This window comes from Chelonia mydas, chromosome 3 (genome assembly GCF_015237465.2).
Source record: "Chelonia mydas isolate rCheMyd1 chromosome 3, rCheMyd1.pri.v2, whole genome shotgun sequence".
NCBI classification, from domain to species: Eukaryota; Metazoa; Chordata; order Testudines; family Cheloniidae; genus Chelonia; species Chelonia mydas.
In genome coordinates this window covers 188,940,890-188,955,762 of record NC_057851.1, presented here as the reverse complement: position 1 = coordinate 188,955,762, position 14,873 = coordinate 188,940,890, and the positions used below count along the sequence as shown (strand labels likewise).

Here is a 14,873-nt window from a genome sequence, read left to right as displayed (position 1 = left end):
CCATCTTTTAGCATATCAAAAGCCTTAATTGTTTGAAAAGTACCCAAACCACCTAAAAGATGTAGAAAAATTGCATACTGTAGGTGTGACACTTAAAAAAACAAAACAAAACAAAACAACAAAAAAAGAAAGCATAATCAAACCCTAGTCTAGCAGACTATGGATTAAGGAAAAATCCTGTTACAGATAAAGACTTTAAAAGGTTTTTCTCAAAACTGTAAGACCTTTTGCTTTTTTTCCCTTTAAATCCTGTTTTTCCCCCTTGTTCTCTACCTCCCTGAATCCTGTATTACCTAATCTGCACAATACCCATGGTAACACCACGGGCAGTGGAAAGAACATAATGCTACTGCAAACGTTACCACACTGCTGTAGTTTACATTTTGGCCAGAGACCCAGAAGTGCTCACCAGCTTAGGAGGGCAAAGTCACTTGGGTTTCTGACCCTTCAGTTTCTAAAGGGCTAACTCCCCAAGATGTATTATTTTTCACGCTGCTCACGTGTGAGATGAAAATGGAGTGAACAAGACGAACAAGAGTAAACTAGCTTATTTACAGTACCCATAACTAGAATGCTCTGGCTGCACTGCCTTCACAGATCCACACCCATGGAATTGTGCAGGCAGGGAACCATGGAAAGGAATTAGCTTAGTAAGGGGCCACATGCCTCGATGCATGCGCATAACAGTTCCTAGACAGACTCTATTAAAGAAGAGCCGTTGATCTCACTCTAAGTTTCTGTCCATCTGTCTGGAATAAAAACTCCAAAGAGAAGCCGTGAAAGAGGGAGAGTGAGCGTGTTTCTATGGAGGCAATATACGATATCTGGAAAATTCAAATTCCTGGTAAGTAAAGTAGAATTTCTTCTGCTCAAATCAGACTCCAGAGAGCCCCATTCTTCAAAACTAATTAGTAGTAACCACTTAAGAGAAAGAGAGGGGCTGAGCAATGAAGTTAACTAAACAGGGACTGCAGAAATAATTTTTTAAGTGTCTAGAGAGCTCCAGGTAATGGCCTAAACATATGCAATAAAAGGAACTTTTTGCTTAGGAATTTTGCTTAGGCAGGTCTCAGAAGCCACCCTAATTTCAGTAGACTAAGCTGTAAGACGCTTTGATAATGAACTGTATTTCTCGGAGCTGTTTTCGAAGCACTGTCCTATCCACTTTCAGTGTATTTGGCCTGCAAGTGATTCTGTTTTTCAGCTCTGAAGCAGAGATGAGCTACCAACATTCCAGTTCTCACAATATAAAAAATGGCAGGTTTCAGAGTAACAGCCGCGTTAGTCTGTATTCGCAAAAAGAAAAGGAGTACTTGTGGCACCTTAGAGACTAACCAATTTATTTGAGCATAAGCTTTCGTGAGCTACAGCTCACTTCATCGGATGCATACTGTGAAAATTGTAGAAGATCTTTTTATACACACAAAGCACGAAAAAATACCTCCCCCTACCCCACTCTCCTGCTGGTAATAGCTTATCTAAAGTGATCACTCTCCTTACAATGTGTATGATAATCAAGTTGGGCCATTTCCAGCACAAATTCAGGTTTTCTCCCTCCTCCCCCCCGCCATGTACATTGGTCGAACTGGACAGTCTCTACATAAAAGAATAAATGGACACAAATCAGATGTCAAGAATTATAACATTCATAAATCAGTTGGAGAACACTTCAATCTCTCTGGTCACGCGATTACAGACATGAAAGTTGCGATATTACAACAAAAAAACTTCAAATCCAGACTCCAGCGAGAGACTGTTGAATTGGAATTCATTTGCAAATTGGATACAATTAATTTAGGCTTGAATAGAGACTGGGAGTGGCTAAGTCATTATGCAAGGTAACCTATTTCCCCTTGTTTTTTCCTCCCCCCCCCCCCCGACGTTCTTGTTAAACCCTGGATTTGTGCTAGAAATGGCCCACCTTGATTATCATACACATTGTAAGGAGAGTGACCACTTTAGATAAGCTATTACCAGCAGGAGAGTGGGGTGGGAGGAGGTATTTTTTCATGCTTTGCGTGTATAAAAAGATCTTCTACACTTTCCACAGTATGCATCCGATGAAGTGAGCTGTAGCTCACGAAAGCTTATACTCAAATAAATTGGTTAGTCTCTAAGGTGCCACAAGTACTCCTTTTCTTTTTGCGAATATAAAAAATGAGAGCTCGATTCAGAGACTCATCTAAACTGGTTTAATTTATACCTTCTTGTTTTGCCAAGCTGCAATATGTAAGTCACACCTACTTAGACTTCCAGAGGTCTGGTCTACACTAGAATTGTACATTGGTATAGCCATGAAAAACCCATATCCCTGAGAGACGTACCTGTACCGCCCTAACCCCCAGTGTAGACGGTGTTAGGTTGATGGGAGAATTCTTCCATCGACCTAGCTCCTGCCTCTCGGGGAGGAGGAGTACTTACGCTGATGGGAGAACCCCGTCTGTTGACATAGGTAGTGTCTACACTGAGGTGCTGCAGCAGTGAAGCTGCACTTCTGTAGTGTTTTAAGTGTGGACAAGTCCTTAGTCATATCCATTTACCAATACATAACTTTCCCTGCCTCCTCTTGCACATCACTTCTGAATTAGGCTATATCTACACTGCAATGTAAGCCCAGGATTCACACTCCACTTAAGCCTAACCCCCTTCCATCTACATGCAAATCTACATGTTAACCGAGGGCTTGGACCCAGGGTCCCAGGACGTGAATCAGAGTCAAGCCGGGCCTCAGGGTTCAAGCCCTATTGCTTTGCACTGTAGATGCAGCCCCTCTTGACTTGTGCTCTGGCAGTTTGCCAAAAGTGTTCCACAATCTCTTGAGCTGACTTTCTTTGTCCTCTGGACAGTCAAGTTTGGAAGACAGTCAGGTTTTTCCCACCACGAACAAAGGGCTCAAGCAGCCATTTTGGGAGGCTGCTAAAAAGTCTGGGATATGGGTGGTTATTATCCCAGCTCGCCTATTTCAGTGTAGGTGCTGGAGCACCAGACTGGGACCTAGGGTTCAACAGTTCCTAACCTGGGGTTACAAATGAGAGTAGATGCTCAAGCCCAGGTTAACACATTCAGGGTGCGCTACCTTGCATTCTACTAACCCTGGGCTTTCATTGCATTGTGGGCATACCCACCAAGTAACCATATATTAGACTCTACGGGAGTCTCATTTGGGTTAACTCACATAGCGGTACACCAGAAAAGTAGTGTATCACTAAAAAAGCCATTAACAGGAAGATTGTGATCCTGGGCAATCCTGTATTCACAACCGAAAAACATTACTGCAATAATATTTGTACAAAATATGATGTGTGAGGTATATGAAAGCTAATAACATGAGTTATTAGTATAATGCAGATGTTAATGTTATACAGTATATAAAGTTATGAATTCCCTCTGTATGCTGTTACTAGAACATGTTTAAGACCAGACAGCCTCGCCTAGGTAAAGGCAATGAACAGATCTGACCTACACAAAGGAATGTGGGTTTACCTCAGTTTAAGCATTAGTAGTAAACAAAGTCATTGAGCTAAACCTGTGGGGGTTATCCTGATCCTGAGCTCGAGAGACAGAGCAGTAACATGGTTCCTGCACTCCAGAGAGAGACAGAAGACTGAATTCTCAAGAGGCATTCCTAACCTGCGAAATAGACATCCCTTTGGGACTATAAGGAACAGAGAGAGACTCAGTTTTTACTCTTCAGTTTAGGAGAAGAAACTAAGCGATTTGATCTGTGTAATGGATCCTGGCCAGATCAGCCAGCAAAAAGCTGGTAAGGAGAGAGAGAGAGAGAAAACCACTTTGAACAAAGACTGTATCTTGCTAGATGAAGTTTTAGACTTTTAGATGCATGTTTTCACTTTTATTTGCTTGTAACAATCCCTACCTTTTTACTTGGTTTCACTTAATCCACACGCTTTTGGTGGTTAACTTGTTTTGCTGTCAGTGCTGGGTATGTCCAGTAAAGTATGTGCTTCCAGACAGCTAACAGGTTGGAGTGTTTTTCTGTCTCTGTAAAGGCAGCAAACTGAACATTTATCTGGGAGGGTCCAGTGTGAAGGACTGGTCCCTTCAATCAGATGATTTTGGGATGCATTCAGGGCTGGAAGGGTACCAAAGTCAGCCTGCATGGAGTAATTTGGCTGGGCAAAGCCACGGTAAGGTTTGTGGGCTGCTGGAAGGCTGTTGGGGGTCACAGTTTTGGACCAAAGCTGCACAGCCACAAGACACCCAGTGTTACAAGGTAGACTGTGACCAAACCCCCTTACTAGCCTAGGTGAACCCCAAAACATCTCAGTTGATCCTTTACATTGTTTCAACGTAGTTAACGTTTGTCCTAGGGAAGGGATTGAACTGTGCTGTAATAAAGAGGCATAAGTGGGCCGAAGCCTGGGACATGTCTGGTTATGTGATCTGGTGACAACACAGGTAGGTCACATGCAAATTAAAATGTGTTATGACTCGCTCAGGGGACAGTGGTGCTGTAACCACATCTGCTAACCTGGATATTTTTGTAGTGTAGGCAGGCCCTTAGTTATACTAGCTTACACATCATTAAATGGGTGTGACAAGGTCTAATGGAGTCTAACTAAGAGTAAGGGAATCTACCATCTACCAATTTACACATCCCCTCTGAATTTGGCCCTATAAGTTCTGGGGAACTAACTTGCCCTTAGGAATGCTAATGAGTTTTGGCACTTTCACATCTAGGTAACAATTTAAATCCAACCCAGGATCTGTGTCCAGAAGTTAATTGTATCTGATGGTTATTCAGTGCTTAGTGTGAAATGAATTAAGAGTTTCAATCTAGTTCCTAATGGATGAGAGACCACAGTATTATTACCAGAATCACAAAACCAGCATCACATGTTCTCAGTATTATTACCATAATCACAAAACCAGCATCACACGTTGCACCAAGTAGTATCCTTGCTGGTAATACAAGAGCAGAGGCCAGAGACTTGAATGGGTCTATGCGATGTTTCTTATCTCTAAAGGTGGTCCCTTCAAAACAAGCTTGAGGAACACTAACAGGGAGCAAGGGAAAGCTTGTACATGCTATCTCTTTTCTGTGAATAAATATTGGCATTCTGGCACTTTTCATGATCGCTAAATTCATTAAAAAAATTAAAAATACTCACCAAAGTCCATTCACATGTAACTTGTAGATATTATTTTATCAGAACATGCACAAGTTGATCCCCTTTTTTACTTTTTTTAAGTAAAACTTTAAAGTTTTTTTACTTTTAGGACAGAGAGGGAATTCCTTAACGCAAAACAAAAACCCCATGGACATGACAATTGCCCCAAAGGCTCTCTAGAGGTATTAGTGGCTTCTTCCACTATAGGTGGAACGAAAGAAGGAAGAAAGACCTTTGTGTATTTTGGAGGCGGAGGAGCAGGAGAAAACATGATGGTCCATACTGTCCCAATGCTATTCCTGATAAGAGGACCTAGTGCTACAGTATGACAGGATATATTCAGGAGAAGGCCAACAGCAGCTCAAAACCATGAGAATCAATTGCTATAAGATCTTTGGACTGAAGAAATATAAATCTTCACTATGGATCCTTGGGTTCCTGTTTCTCATGGGCACAGATTTAATTTTAATTTATTGAAGCATTTTTCCTTAGACATTCTTTAACAATTACTTTTTCCTACATCTAATTTAAATAACAGATCTAGCCAAAATGGCACTAATAGAGTAGAGATGGGCTGAGGGGATGGTTCATATCTGGATTAGATTTAGGGTAGGGCTCAGGGATAAATCAGGACTTGGTCTATTGGTACTGGAAGGCTCAGAAGGAGGTCACACAAGATTTCACCCCTAGATAAATGAAAACCTTTCAAGGTAATGTGTAGTCTTGGTTACAAAATAGGCCCGTTCCAGGTTTGGATCTTGGACTCTGCAGTTTGCTGAGTTCAGATCTGGGGATTTGAATTTGAATTTCCACAAAATTTGAAAGACGTCAGAAATCAGTTTCTGGCTTTGCCTCTTCTCTTTGAGAGAGTGAAAGGTTTCATTTTTAAAGGAGTTATTTTTCACCTCAAAGGCTATGAGAACTTATATCTTGCTAAATGTACAAAGATCACATTTGTCTAGATAACAGGATAATATTATATGATGGTAATATACTCTTAGATTAAAGCAATGTGCTCAAGGAATCCATACGTATGATTATGCCCTCCTCCTAAAATTTGCTGGCAGCTGTGATTGTAACATCTAGCACCTGGCTGGAAGAGCCAAAGATAGTTCTGTATTAGCCCATTGACAGATTTTCACATTATCCAGCCAGAAGGGCATTCTGAGAAGACTTCATGCAATAGTGATGGAACTCACACTCCTTCCTGGTGGTGACATTATGAATTATTACTTAAATGCACCTATTCTCTATTGGCTCTGTGCCTGCAAATAAAAAAAAAAATCCATTCTCAAGTCTCCTCCACAGGCCTTTCAGAGATAAAATACATCTCAAGACATGCAATCACATGGCAGAATGAAAATCTTATTTTAATATTGTTTGCAAAACTGACAGATCTACTTAACAGAAGCCATTAAAATATTTACAAAGTAGCAGCTGCTCTTGTAAAAATACAGCTTTTTTTGGCATGAAAAATAAACTAGTTGATAAGTGCAAGATAAGCCATTTGACGTCTTCTTTGTGTGCTCTGCATGGTATGCTCAGCCAATTCGGTACAATCTGATGTTTACAGAGCAATCGTAATGTACGACCTCCTTAGGCAACAGGGACACAAGAAGCCTTTAAAACGCTGAAGCAAGCATTTAATCAGAACTCTTCATGCTGATCTTTGAAAAATTCAATAAGTTCAAAAAAAATGTAACTCCTTCTAAAGATAAAATATCAGTTTTTTTTGCTTCAGGAGTTGCAAATATATACCAATGAACTCCCAGTGAACCAGACAGACTTCAGCCACTGCTATTTAAAAGAGTAAGCCATATGTTGCTCAGAAAGAAACAATGCAAGCACTCAAACAATGTAAGTACTTAGGCCAATTGAGTAGTTACTGTGATATAATAGCTCAACTAGTCAAAACATATCCCCTTCTTTTGGTACATTTAACCAAATTATCTTTTCACGTGGCTAGCTAGTTTCATGTGAATAATACATTTCTTTATTTTACATGCTTGTTTCATATTGAAATCAAGATTTTACATATTTTCCTAAAAAGATAAAGGAAATAGTTACAAGCAAGTAATTACTGCAGAAGTGTAAGTAATATGGAGTATGACCATATCTGTGTAACACAGCTGTTCCACCTTGATTCTATTGTTGTTCTGCTCTTAGATGATGTGAGGATATGCATAAAGTCCATGGGTGACATTCTGGCCCCACTGAAATTAAAGGGAGTTTTGCCACTGACTTCACTGGAGCCAGGATTTCGCCCTGTATGTGTGTGGTGTGGTTTTTTCGTTAATTAATCAAACACATTTATAGTGCTCATCACCTTAAAGCTATTTACTAAGTTCAATTAAAAACACAATATATGCTGAAAACAGAGAGCGTCTACTTGGCTACCCTAGAACCTTGCTAACTTAAAAAGCTGTTTCCCAAGGGACTGCCCAGGACGTACCAATTGCACAGAAAAGCCAGACCAAAAAGGATGTCCTACAATGTGAGCCAAGTATGACAAGATCAGGCTCTGATGGACTGCCAGCTGGAGCAAATTCGGCAGGCAGGGATCTGCCATTGCAATGCCCTCCCCTGCAGTCACATTGACTCCAAGCTTATGAGCAGTCTCCTGGCACTAAAAAGGCCTGCATTTTCAGCTTTACATTTGATAAGTCTTCTGAAGCATGTGATCTAATCATCTTGATCACAAGCAGATATACATCTATATATAGTGGTGACACATGCGATAAGCGGTCCTGTCATGGGATAACATGATCAACATAATACCATTATTGTTTAGTAATTATAACAGGGGGATAGGCTTGCAGGACTTCTGGGTTTTATACCTAACTTCTCTATCGACTAGACAATTTTTCTTACTCATAAATGGTATTTCGTTGGTGGACAAAGTTAATCTGTAACTTGATGGGATATAACTAGCAGTCCCACAAGGCTATCAGGGAAAAGCAACCTTTTGAGCATGGAGGACAGAACTGTTTGGCCAAATGCTGGATCAGTAGAGGTGGAAGTGCACACTCTATAGTGTCTTAGTGAAAGTATACATGGAAGACTGGATTATTCTGTTTTTGTTCTGGTTCTTATATCAGGCTCATCACTACTGTATCTAAGGGCTTGTTTTCACTACTGCGCTACATTGGTGCCATTGCAGTGGTGCAACTGTGCCCATGTGGCAAGTCTGCTGAAGACGCGCTATGTTGACGGAAGAGTGTTCTCTCATCGATGTAATTACTCCACCTCAATGAGGGGGAAGCTATGTCGGTGGGAGAGTCTCCCACTGACATAGTGTGGTGTAGACAGTGCTTTAAGTCGATATAACTTATGTCGCTCAGGGGTGTGTTTTTTTTCACATCCCTGAGCAATGCAAGTTACATAGACTTAAGTGGTATTCTAGACAAGCCCTAACTCATAGTAGATTGCAAACTTCCCTTTATTGCTATTCTAGGGAAGCATTACCTTTCTTGGGGTATGTCTACAATTACTGGGGATCGACACTGCAGCGATCAATGCACTGGGGGTCAACTTAGCGGGTCTAGTGAAGACCTGCTAAATCAACTGCAGATCACTCTCCCGTTGACTCCGGTACTCCACCGGAATGAGAAGCATAAGGTAAGTCAACGGGAGAGTTTCTCCTGTTGACCCAGTGCAGTGTAGACACCGCAGTAAGTTGACCTAACCTACATCGACTCTAGCTACATTATTTACGTAGCTGGACTTGCGTAACTTAGGCTGACTTACCCCCTGTCAAGGTTACTTCCCCACTCTGAACTCTAGGGTACAGATGTGGGGACCTGCATGAAAACCTCTTAAGCTTACTTTTACCAGCTTAGGTTAAAACTTCCCCAAGGTACAAACTATTTTACCTTTTGCCCTTGGACTTTCGCTGCCACCACCAAACGTCTAACAGGGATATAACTGGGAAAGAGCCCGTTCGAAAACATCTTTTCCCCCCAAAATCCTCCCAAATCTTACACCCCCTTTCCTGGGGAAGGTTTGATAAAAATCCTCACCAATTTGCATAGGTGAACACAGACCCAAACCCTTGGATCTTAAGAACAATGAAAAAAGCATTCAGATTCTTAAAAAGAATTTTACTAGAAGAAAAAGTAAAAAGAATCACCTCTGTAAAATCAGGATGGTAAATACCTTACAGGGTAATCAGATTCAAAACAGAGAATCCCTCTAGGCAAAATCTTAAGTTACAAAAAGACACAAAAACAGGAATCTACATTCCATTCAGCACAGCTTCTTTTCTCAGCCATTTAAAGGAATCAGAATCTAACACACATCTAGCTAGATTACTTACTAAGTTCTAAGACTCCATTCCTGTTCTGTTCCCGGCAAAAGCATCACACAGACAGAGAGAGAGAGCGGCTTTGTTTCTCCCTCCCCCCAGCTTTTTAAAGTATCTTGTCTCCTCATTGGTCATTTTGGTCAGGTGCTTATCCTAGCTTCTTAACCCTTTACAGGTGAAAGGGTTTTTCCTCTGGCCATGAGGGATTTTAAAGGTGTTTACCCTTCCCTTTATATTTATGACACCCCCGTAGTGTAGACCAGGCCTCAGCCAAGGAGCAGAATTGCTATCAGCACTGAGAGTCCTGAAACCTAACAGCTATCCATGCAAGCATGGAAAGCTGATATTGCTGCCAAGTGAACCTTGACCGAGGAAACTGCTAAGCCTTGTTCTTACACCACAGTTATGTTTTACCTCAACAGGCAGGGAGGAGCTTGCTTACCCCTCTTTTTCAGGAAACCGTGCAGTTTCAGGTGCAACAGATAGTTAAATATGCGCTGGATGGATTAATGCATCAGCAAGACTCTGGTTTAACAAGCATAGACAGAGAACCACTTCCACTTTGAGAGGCAGGGGCCCTGATAGAGGGCTTTCTGCTACTTAGTAAGAACCTAAGAATGGCCAGACTGGGTCAGACCAATGGTCCATCTAGCCCAGTATCCTGTCTCCTGACAGTGGCCAATGCCAGGTGCTTCAGAGGAAATGGACAGAACTGGGCAATCATCAGGTGATCCATCCCCTGTTGCCCAGTCCAGCTTCCGGCAGTTGGTGGCTAGGGACAACCAAAGCATGGGGTTGCATCCCTGCCCATCTTTGCTAATATCCATTAATGTACCTATCTTCCATGAACTTATCTAATTCTTTTTTGTACCCCATTATAGTTTTGGCCTTCACAACATCCCCTGACAATGAGTTCCACAGGTTGAGTCTGTGTTGTGTGAAGACTTGGTGAACTTGCTCAATTGTTTTCTGAGATTTAGCCATGGATCTTCCAGGCTGTTAGATGAAAGGATTGTAGGTTTGGGTGGAGCAGCCAACCGTGGTCTTAGGAGATCAGGTCAGAGTGTAGTGGGAGTGAGAATGGAGATGCCACCGAGAGGACCAGTAGAGTACCACTCTTGGTGGGGCCATGCTGGGGCTATTAATATAATTTAAGTGCTGTCCCGCTTGATTTTTAGTAGCAGTCTGTGTAGGAGAGGTATGGGGGAAAAGCATAGCTAAGCTTTTCTGCCCAGGATAGCAGGAAGGCATCTGTGATTGAACCTGGACTGTGGTCTTTCAGGGAGCAGAACTGGTAACATTTTCTGTTGGACCTGTTTGCAAATAGATCTATTTGGGGAGCCCGCCCACTGCTAGAAAATACATCTGGCTTCATCTGGGCAGAGAGACCTCTCGCAGTGACTCAAAAATGACCTGCTCAGGTGGTCTGTTAGCTCATTCCGCACCCCTGGAAGGTAAGAGGCCTTGAGGTTAACTGAATTGCTTCCTGAAAAAGGAGGGATAAGTGAGATCTTCCCTGCCTGTTGAGGTAAAACATAGCTGTGATGTCTGTAAGAACAAAGAGGTTTCTCCCCCCAATATGAGGTGGGAAAGCCTGACAGGCAAGATGGATCAATGTCAGAGAACTCAGGGTGATATGAAGAGAGAGCTCCCACGATGACCAAAGACCCTGTGTTAGGAGGGGCTCGAGGTGAGCTCCCCAACCTACAGCAGACATGTCTGAGATCCGAGTCATTGACAGTTAAGGGCGATGAAGGGAATGCCCACACAAACATTGGGAGGATCCAACCACCAGTTTAGGGAAATTAGAACTCGTGCAGCTACAATGAGCACAATGTCCAGTTGAAGATGGCTTGGTGAGTACACTGAGGTCAGCCATGTCTGGAGCCTCACATGTTGTATTACATTTGTGCATGAGGCGATGTGGCCTATGAGCCTCATAAAGTTTCAGGCTGTTGCGATGGGTGAAACTTGAGGACGAACTGAAGAAAGTAGAAGAGAAGAGCAACAAAAATGATTAAAGGTGTAGAAAACATGACCTATGAGGGAAGATTGAAAAAACTGTGAGTGTTTTAGTCTGGAGAAGAGAAAGCCATCCTCTTTGGAACCCCCTTTCAGGTAGTTGAAAGCAGCTATCAAATCCCCCCTCATTCTTCTCTTCTGCAGACTAAACAATCCCAGCTCCCTCAGCCTCTCCTCATAAGTCATGTGCTCTAGATCCCTAATCATTTTTGTTGCCCTTCGCTGGACTCTCTCCAATTTATCCACATCCTTCTTGTAGTGTGGGGCCCAAAACTGGACACAGTACTCCAGATGAGGCCTCACCAGTGTCGAATAGAGGGGAACGATCACGTCCCTCGATCTGCTCGCTATGCCCCTACTTATACATCCCAAAATGCCATTGGCCTTCTTGGCAACAAGGGCACACTGCTGACTCATATCCAGCTTCTCGTCCACTGTCACCCCTAGGTCCTTTTCCGCAGAACTGCTGCCTAGCCATTCGGTTCCCTAGTCTGTAGCGGTGCATTGGATTCTTCCATCCTAAGTGCAGGACCCTGCACTTATCCTTATTGAACCTCATCAGATTTCTTTTGGCCCAATCCTCCAATTTGTCTAGGTCCTTCTGTATCCTATCCCTCCCCTCCAGCGTATCTACCACTCCTCCCAGTTTAGTATCATCCGCAAATTTGCTGAGAGTGCAATCCACACCATCCTCCAGATCATTTATGAAGATATTGAACAAAACCAGCCCCAGGACCGACCCCTGGGGCACTCCACTTGACACCGGCTGCCAACTAGACATGGAGCCATTGATCACTACCCGTTGAGCCCGACAATCTAGCCAGCTTTCTACCCACCTTATAGTGCATTCATCCAGCCCATACTTCCTTAACTTGCTGACAAGAATACTGTGGGAGACCGTGTCAAAAGCTTTGCTAAAGTCAAGAAACAATACATCCACTGCTTTCCCTTCATCCACAGAACCAGTAATCTCATCATAAAAGGCGATTAGATTAGTCAGGCATGACCTTCCCTTGGTGAATCCATGCTGACTGTTCCTGATCACTTTCCTCTCATGTAAGTGCTTCAGGATTGATTCTTTGAGGACCTGCTCCATGATTTTTCCAGGGACTGAGGTGAGGCTGACTGGCCTGTAGTTCCCAGGATCCTCCTTCTTCCCTTTTTTAAAGATTGGCACTACATTAGCCTTTTTCCAGTCATCCGGGACTTCCCCCGTTTGCCACGAGTTTTCAAAGATAATGGCCAAGGGCTCTGCAATCACAGCCGCCAACTCCTTTAGCACTCTCGGATGCAACTCGTCCGGCCCCATGGACTTGTGCACGTCCAGCTTTTCTAAATAGTCCCTAACCACCTCTAACTCCACAGAGGGCTGGCCATCTCTTTCCCATTTTGTGATGCCCAGCGCAGCAGTCTGGGAGCTGAGAGGAGATATGATAACAGTTTTCAAGTACAAGGAAGAGGGAGAAACATTATTTTCCTTAACTTTTGAGGATAGGACAAGAAGCAATGGGCTTAAATTGCAGAATGAGTGGGTTAGATTGGACATTAGGAAAATCTTCCTAGCTGTCAGGGTGGTTAAGCACTGAAATAAATTGCCCAGGGGAGTTGTTGGATCTCCATTATTTGAGATCTTTAAGAGCAGGTTAGACAAACACCTGTCAGGGATGGTCAATAATACTTAGTCCAGCCATGAGTGCAGGGGACTGGACTAGATGACCTCTCGATGGCCCTTCCAGTCCTGTATTTCTATGTCACTAGAGACCAGATAGATTGGAATCTTGACTCTGAGAGGAATGCTCTGGTCTGGCTAGAGTCCAGCACCACCCCTATAAACTCTCTCCTCTGTACCAAACAAAGAGTTGACTTGTCTGCATTGATCAATAGGGCTAGGGCCTTGAATGCTGACTGAATGAGTCGAACACTGGATATAATCTGGGCTTTGGACCGTCTCTTGACTATCCAGTCATTGAGGTAAAGGTAGATCTGCACTCCTAGTTTCCTCAGAAATGCTACTACCACAACCATATATTTCATGACCACTTGAGGAGTTGCAGAGAGGCCTAATGGAAGCACTGTGAACTGGTAACATTCCAGTTTCACTACAAACCTGAGGAATTTTCTGTGCCCTCAGGGTATTGGCAATGAAAGTAGGCAACTCTTAAATCCAAGGTCCAGAGAGAGGATGATGGATGCCAGAGTGACCATGCAGAACTTTATCTTTTGAGTCAGTTGTTGAGCTGTTTCAGGTCTAGGACAAGTCTGAAACCTGCCTTTGCTTTTGGGATTAGGAAATAACAGGAGTGGAAACCCTTCCCTTTTAAATTCTGTGGAACATCCTCTATGGCTCCCAAATGAAGGAGAGACTGAATTCCTGACCCAGAAGTTCTTCGTGAGAGGGGTCCCTGAAGAAGGACGGAGAGGGAAGGTGGAAAGGAAATAAACTGGAGGGTGTATCTCACTTGTACAGTGCTCAACATCCAATGGTCTGTAGGGATCCAGGACCAAGCACTGAGGAAATGGAAAAAGCAGTTCGCAAACAAAGGAAAACTGGGCTGTGGCATCCTGGGAACTAGTAATTTCTAGCTCCAGACTCCACGGAACATGCCTAGGTGATGGAGTCAACAGTGCCATCTCCTGTGTTACCGAAGCAGAGGAGTGCTTAGATTTAGACCTTGCTCTACTCTTATCCCCATGCCTAGCAGCCTTCAGTGCCAGGGACCTCATCCTTTCGGCACTCTGCTTCTTATGCCTCTTCTTAGACATTGGGGATGGTGAATGGTGAGGGAGTCAGGCACGGCAGAAGGCACACTCCTTACTGACACTGAGACAGTCAATGCTGAGTTTGACTGACCTGGCTTTGATGGAGGTCTCAAAGCCACCTCCGAGGGAGAAACTTTAGCCTGGCTTCATGATCTTTCCTTGTGCAAGGCTTAAAGTCCCTGCAAATTTGGCAACACTCTCCAATATGAGCTTCCCTGAGGCATTTCAAGAAACTAGAGTGTGAGTCATTCATGGGCATAGCCTTATTGCAGGAAACACAGGGTCCTGAAGACCAGTGACCAACGTACCAGGAATTGAATAAATCCCTCAGATGGGGTAAACAAACCTAACTAAACACTAATAACTTTAATAGCACTATAAACTATTTACAATAAAATACAAGCAAACGCAGTCCATGGAGAGTACTTGCAAAAGCAAGAAGAGCAGTTCCAGTGACCATCATGGGCTGTAAGAAGGAATTGAGGGGGCTTGGGGTCGGCTGCGCCCTTTATACCAATGCCAGCAGCACGCGGTAGCAGAGGGCAGTTGAGTGGCCCCAACGGGTACCACCGAGGGAAAAAATTCTGGTGACTGCACACAGGGTGCATGCACACCAGGAGAGAAATACACATGTGCAATCAGTCGAAGACGAAACA

At 43.3% G+C, this 14,873-nt stretch overlaps 1 protein-coding gene across 3 annotated transcripts in view; it reads right to left on the bottom strand.

Moving 5' to 3' along the window:
• LOC102938329 (WD repeat containing planar cell polarity effector) overlaps positions 1 to 14,873 on the bottom strand; it is a 255,151-nt gene that overhangs the window by 23,432 nt on the left and 216,846 nt on the right. The window lies entirely within an intron of this gene.